The sequence below is a fragment of the Plectropomus leopardus genome, chromosome 19, assembly GCF_008729295.1.
Source record: "Plectropomus leopardus isolate mb chromosome 19, YSFRI_Pleo_2.0, whole genome shotgun sequence".
Taxonomy (NCBI): domain Eukaryota; kingdom Metazoa; phylum Chordata; class Actinopteri; order Perciformes; family Serranidae; genus Plectropomus; species Plectropomus leopardus.
In genome coordinates, this window is record NC_056481.1 from 23,840,429 (window position 1) to 23,847,716 (window position 7,288).

Genomic DNA, 7,288 nt, shown 5'->3' on the forward strand with positions numbered 1-7,288 from the left:
CACACACACACTCTCCTGTTCTTCCTTCCCGTACAGTCCGCTCTAGTCAAATATTGACTTTTTTGCCCTTAGAGTCGAGTGTGTGTATGTGTGTGTGTGTGTGTGTGTGTGTGTGTCTCCCCGCATGTGTGCAAGAGTATTTCAGTGTGCACGGGAGAGAGATATAAGAGACAGTGAGACTCAGAGCAACTGGGTGAATATGACTGTGTGTGCTGTGACTTGATCCCTCCTTTAGCTTCTGCGCACGCACACCCACACACCCACACACACACACACACACACACACACACACACACACTCTCCCTTTCCTATCCAGGTGAGTAGCTGTGACGGAGAGGGTTAACTCCCTTCCTGTACTTCTATCTCTTCCGCGCCCTATTACAAGTTAAAAGCTCCACACCTCTGTGTGTCAAGGCCCCCTCCCTGCTGCATTCCACCCCAACAGGAGCTCACCTGTGTGGGCTTGAGAGCGAGGAGGCAGGCCCCTCCCTCCATGGCCTCCTCCCAGGCTCTTGGGAGTGGCACAGAGCAGAACAGTGCCCGCAGGCTATGGGAAACTGCTTTGTGACTCTTGTGTTTACACAATCGTGCGCGCATACTTACGGGCACATTTTCTACTTGTCAAAATTTTGGTATGGAAATTATAATTGCCACATATCTTTTCTCCCTTTTGTGGAGGTAAAATCACTTCCTGCGCTCTGTGGAAGATGTGAAGTACCAGTTTGGGAATCTGCATTCCTGAACATGTTCGCAGTGACCCTGACATTCAATCCTAGAGCTTACTGTGTTTAATTGTGTTTCTACAGCCTTTTACAAAGGAACTCACAAAGCGAGAGTGGACTAGATTGTGGAGACAATTCCATAACTACAGGTACATGAGTTTAAATATCCTCTCGCTATGACAAGTCCCTCATCCTTTCCAGCAAAACAGGTAATTTGCCATAACCTTACAAGCCAACACATGAAAAAAATGCCTTCCAAAAAGACTCTCATGGGGTAATAAAAGGGCGTTTTCTGATCTTTAACTCTTGTAGTTAAAGGGACAGTTCACTTCAAAATCAAGAATACATAATTTTCCTCTTACCTTAAGTGCTATTTATTAATTTAGATTGTTTTGGTGTGAGTTGCAGAATACTAGAAATATCAGATGTTGAGATGTCTGGCTTCTTTCAAATATAATGGAACTAGATAGCATTCAGCTTGAAAAATAAATTAACAAATTTAAAGAGCTCAGCAGCAACATCCCTTTCCAAATAAGATAATCCACAGACCTCGTTGTGAGCAGTTTCATGCAGAGGCTATTTATTTTCTACCGAACTATACCTGCTGACCACATTACCATGCAGAAGGAAGCGTGCATCTACTCATGAGCCATTTTCTCATATTATCTCCTGACAATGTCCACAGAATCAGGCCCAGACAGACCACACAGCTTCACTTTCACGCATGTCACACGCAACAGTAGATTGGCTGAATCAGAAGTATTCTCGCCAACTGGAAATACTCTGTTTGGCGAGGGGTGGCGCCTGGGTAGAGCCGGCAGAAAGCAGGACATGATGCAGATTACACACCAGTCACATAACCATTACAACAAATTCTGTTGCCATTCCTTGAATCTGTTGTACTATTTCGGCTTTGGTGCTTACCTACATAGACAATAGAAGATGGCATGTGAACCATAGTTTCTGCCATCAAAGTTAGACACTTTGTATACCCTACCATTCAAATCATACCAACGAATACTTCCTAAATATAAACTCCTAACACATAGCACCTTCTATTGCCCACTGACTCCGAAATTTTGACTTTCAGAATATTGAAAAATGACATTGAACTCCAAACTCTCAGTGTCAAAATAAATTTGGTGTGATTTTTTTCATAAAATCTATAGAATGCACAGCATACAGAACATAACAAAATAGGCCCCAAAACAGCACTCTTTTTTTTTAAGCACTTTTATCTCAATAGAGTTTAGTTAATGAATCATTTGCAGTTTCCCTCTGGCATTGATAACTGCTCTTGTGAAACCTCCCGATGGATCCATCCAAAGTATGATTATACTACAAAGATATTCTGGCCTTCCTGACAGAGATAATTTAGTCTCTTCCTCAGCTTGTTAGGGCTCATTCTCACAGTTACGCAGATGATACATTTCTTTATCACGTACAATTGCTATCAGACCTGGTAATCATCAACCCAGTCATCAGAAGACAATGCTGGCGGTGAATGTTTCTGCAAACCACGAATACCTTACATTTGTATATATTAATGCTTCTAAAGAGATGTAGTTCTGATTACATCCATATGAGCTGACTTTGTCATGGGGAGGCGGAGGGAATGGTGGATGGCGTAACAACTAGGCGGGACGGCTGCAAAGCTGCAGACCACAGTTTGAGACCAACAAACAACAAAAGTGATTGTTTTTTAGTGAGGATTCAAGGCATTTCATTGATGATTTAAGCAGGTAAACTGGTGACTCAGTTGTAATAAACTAGTTCAGTGTAGGAATGTAAGGTTGTTGAGAATTTAACCGAACATGTGAAATTTAAGGGATTAAACGACAGACTATGAAATGCTGTCAAGGTACAAGCAATATGTTGCTTTTAGCTTTGAGGAAAACATGCATTTGGTTTTGTTTGAAATAAGTTTTTATATATATTTTTTTTTAATAATTAATTAGATTAATCAATTGTTAATCTTTATTAATCGACTAAGGAAAGTGCTTACAATTTTCAACCCTAGTTCAGTGCATTTGATTATATAAACCAGTGATGGATATAAAAAAAATGGTCTGAAAATTCCCAAAAAACACGTTGTAATTATTAGCCTAAATCGAGTTATTATCTTCTTATGATTATTCCTTGTTATTTAGATTTATTTTGCGCTCATGTTACATATTCTGCAATAAAGTTGCATTTAATTAAATGAGCACAATCTAATTCACACAGTGAACACTTGGGGCAAGGTTATATGTTTTTGGTCTTTAAATCACTTAAAGAAATATTACTTTTAACATACATTCATTAAATAATAGCCATTTATTTATTCTGTTGGACCAGGAAGTTATAGACATTGGTTTAAGTCATGATTCACTTAAATGACCGGACTGAATTTAATTAGTTTCCATTGTTTTTCATCTATAGCTTTTTCCTGTAACCTTAATAAATGTATTTTTCATTTTTTGATCATTTTTTTGTGTTGCATTCTTGAAGAAAGTAGTTGGAGTTCCAGATTGGGCTACTGTCGGTGTTAGCGGCATTGTTTATTTATCTGGAAAGATCTTTCCTCTTGTCTCCAGCAGACCACACATCAGGTGTTAAAGGTTATTCCAAATAACTGTTGCTGCACTACACCCTATCACATACCTTACAACTGGATTAACACAGGCTCCAGTTATGGTGGGCCACAACTCTGGGATTCAAGGAGTTGAAATGACTCAGAGGAAAAAGCAGACTTTTCCTCTTCACTGTACATACCACACCGGCCAGTGTGAACAAGGACATACACAGTCACGCTCCTAGCAACCAGATCTGGTTTGATACAATGGCTAACTTCTGTGGAGGGGAACAAAAATCTCTGCAGAAACAACTCCCCACCCCCTCCTCTGGCTTTCTTGGCTGACACTTCAGCAGTGATGCCAGTCTAAACAGCCCTTTCACATGTTGGAGGAGGAGCTGAAAGGGAGTGGCTCACCTTCTGTATCATTTTTCTAATTTGTGCAAGGGTTCCCGGCATGCCAGAAATAATTCTTCAGGCTTGATTTTAGAGCTCTCGGTAAACATGGGTAATGACTCCCAGCAGTTCATGCGGGGGGTCCTAAACCAGACAGTAAAATATGATTAAATCAACAGTAAATTATGTAAAATATTAAAACTGAAAGCAAATCGAAAGCGCTATTTATGTTAAATGCTTAGTAAACACTAATTCAGTCCAATCACAACTGATACTGAATCAATTCACCGACACACCTGAACTGGCCGGGTTCAGGTACTCATTCATTTTCAAATATTTGGTGTAAAAGCTGGCAGTACGCACATTGAGACAATGTTATTAAAATTTCAGTATTTTAATGTTAAATACATGACCCTTATTTAATGAATATTCAAGGGCTTCATTTTTCACCATAAAAGTGTGACAGCTTAAAATATTTATTAATTATTAATTTAATAATATTCAATAACTATATAGCAACCTCTCTGAGCACTGTGTTGAATGAATTACTTTTGCAACCTCAGACATGAGACCACAACGATCTCTTTCATTTAACTCCTTACTGTACCAAACTAGGGCGGAGCAAGGCATTGTAAACATTCAGGGCTCAGCCCAAACCTATGGGGATCCAGGGTCATGCTCCCTGAGGAGATTTTGTTCTTTGTTTTGATCTCTTCTTTATTATTTCAGTTGTTCATTTATTGAGTCATATATTTTATTTATTAGTCTTTCAATTCTTTATTATAGCAGATTTGGTCCTCTGTTCATTCATTGCCGCTTGCAGCTTTAATTAGATTATTTAACTGAGACTTTTATTTCTAAATGTCTGTCTTAATTATTTCAGTTTTTATTTATTGAGTCATGTATTTATTTATTTGTCTTTCAAGTTTTTATTATGACAGATCTGGTCCTCCATCCGTTCATTGCCGCTTGCAGCTTTAATTAGATTATTTAACTGAGACTTTTATTTCTAAATGTCTGTCTTAATTGATTCAGTTATTTATTCAATGAGTCATATTTTTATTTGTCTTTTAATTTTTTATAATGACAGATTTGGTCCTCCATCCATTCATTGTTGCTTGCAGCTTTAATTAGATAACTAAGACTTTTATTTCTAAATGTATTTCTTAATTATTTCAGTAATTTAATTATTGAGTCTTTATTTATTTGTCTTTCAGTTTATTGTAATAGCAGATTTGATTCTCCATATACCCAGCAGTTAATCCCTACTTTATCTCTGGTAGCAAATAACACAATTTAAAAGATTTTATACTATCTTTTCTTCTTTTTTAAAAAAAATTTAGCTAATCTCTTATTGTCCACACTTGGAATAAACTTGATTTAATAAATAAAGTGTAATTAATTTGTTCATTGTCCACCTGATACTCCTAAGTGGACCACCAAAACATTTACTCTCACATACAGTGCAGTAAGGACAAGCAGGCATCAAATATTTTGCATGTATCTTATTAACTATCTGTTGCAAATAAATAAATAAATAAATAATTAAATAAATAAATAAATGATAAAAGACGTCACTTACTGTGAACAAGATGCTGTCGTGGTGAGGTGGACTCATCAGCAGAAAAGACGGTCGACACGCAGGCTGCTGGGAAACTAAACTAATCCAGAAAAAGAGAGAAGAATTTATACGTTTTGGATACAGAGGTAAAGTCCGACAAGAATGTCTCCACTATCAGCTCCCTTTCTGAGTCCAGTCTGTGCCCAACTCCTCGCCAATTTACATGACAAAAAAACTGCACTTTTTGGATCAGTGAGTCCATTCAGAGCATAATGGCGTCTCACTCTTTTTCCCCACCAATAAATCTGCCACAGTGATGGAGTACAGTGCAGAGGACACCGGCGACATTTCAGATAAAAACAGGACATTAACCCTTTTATTTTTAGAATATTTGCCAAATATGTTTAGCTTGACTTGGATAAACGATAACAAAAATGTCACAAAGTGGGTGATAAGGACAATAAGAGGGGGGTGCCTTTGACAATAACTATCACCATATTTTACACAACAGCTAAGCTAAGCTAAACTAGCTTTAATTAGCTAAAAATATAAGGAAAAAAATGTAGTTAAGAGTTATAAAGACCGCATTAAGTTTCTATTGAGCTGACCAACCCTTAGTATTATAAATGCCGTGGCCTCAACACACACTCGAGCGCCTGAAGGAATAATTAATATCTTAATATTTTGTTCATTTTTCTTTTAAGTCTTGCATAAACACCTACTGAGTCAGATGTGCCTGACGACAGCGGATGGATGGAGAGTTTGTTGGAGGGAAAGTTGTGACTTGTTCAGTACAAGTTGTTCATTGGGTGTGTCTCGCGAGCTCACCTGCAAAGTGTGCGCGCGCCCACAGGAACTTACACACACTTGCAGACAATGTTGCGGATTTCATCATGGTGAATCAGCCTGATAACGTTCCGACAACAGAGAAATCCTATTTCCTAAGCGTTCACACTCTTTATCATACCTCATGGTTAAAACCGAACATATTTCTACTGAAACTATCGGTCTTAACAGCTGACACACAGCATTAATAGCAGCTATTTTGGCTCCAATGCATTTCTTTATGAATACTTTAATAACTCCACATTAACATTACAGGCCAGGGCATTAAAGGGATGGTTCACTCCCATATCAGAAATACATATTCTTTCTCTCACCTGTAGTGCTATTTATCAGTCTACAACGTTTTGGTGTCAGTTGCTGAGAATTGGAGATATTGGCCATAGAGATGTCTGCCTTCTCTGAAATATAATGGAACTATATGGCACTTAGCTTGAGGTGCTCAAAACGCCAAAGACATACATTTGAAAATCTCAACAGCAACATCTCTTTGCAAAAATCATGACCTGGTTACTTAAGATAATCCACAGACCTTGTTGTGAGCAGTTTCATGTAGGAACTATTTTCTTCCCACTAAACTACACCCACTAACCGATTCACACCCAAACTATCTAGACTGATAAACAGCACTGCAGGCAAGAGGAAAAATATATATTGTTGATTTTAGGGTGACTATTCCTTTTACAAATTCTAAACATATCAATACTAAGAACATAAATCTGTTTTCTAAAGACCAATTCTTTATACATTAATTTTTAAGTGATGCGCTTTGTATTAAAATCAAATGCTATGCGTGTGAACTTTCACTAATCACATATGCATTCTCTCTGTCCTCTATCATTCCAGCTAGGAGGGTGTTTATTCAGCAATTCTGTGGAACTGAAGTGGAACCAAACATGGATACTACCTAAGCATAACATGTCAGACTGTCTTGAACAGAGACTGCATATTTTTGGTACTGTATTTGAATTCCAGGCTCTGCAGAAACATGTTGAGAACATTTGTACATCTACTGTACCAAATGCATGACTACTGTAATGGCTCAGTCAGTGGCCAAATGTGGGCATGATTCAGCTCAGTGTCATAAATTACTCAGGGCGATGCCACAATCTGTTCCCTGCAGGAACAGATCTCACTGTTTTTTCTTTTTTTGTTTGCAAACTTCTTCATCCATTGAATAGAAAGAAGTAAATTATTAATATTAATATTAAT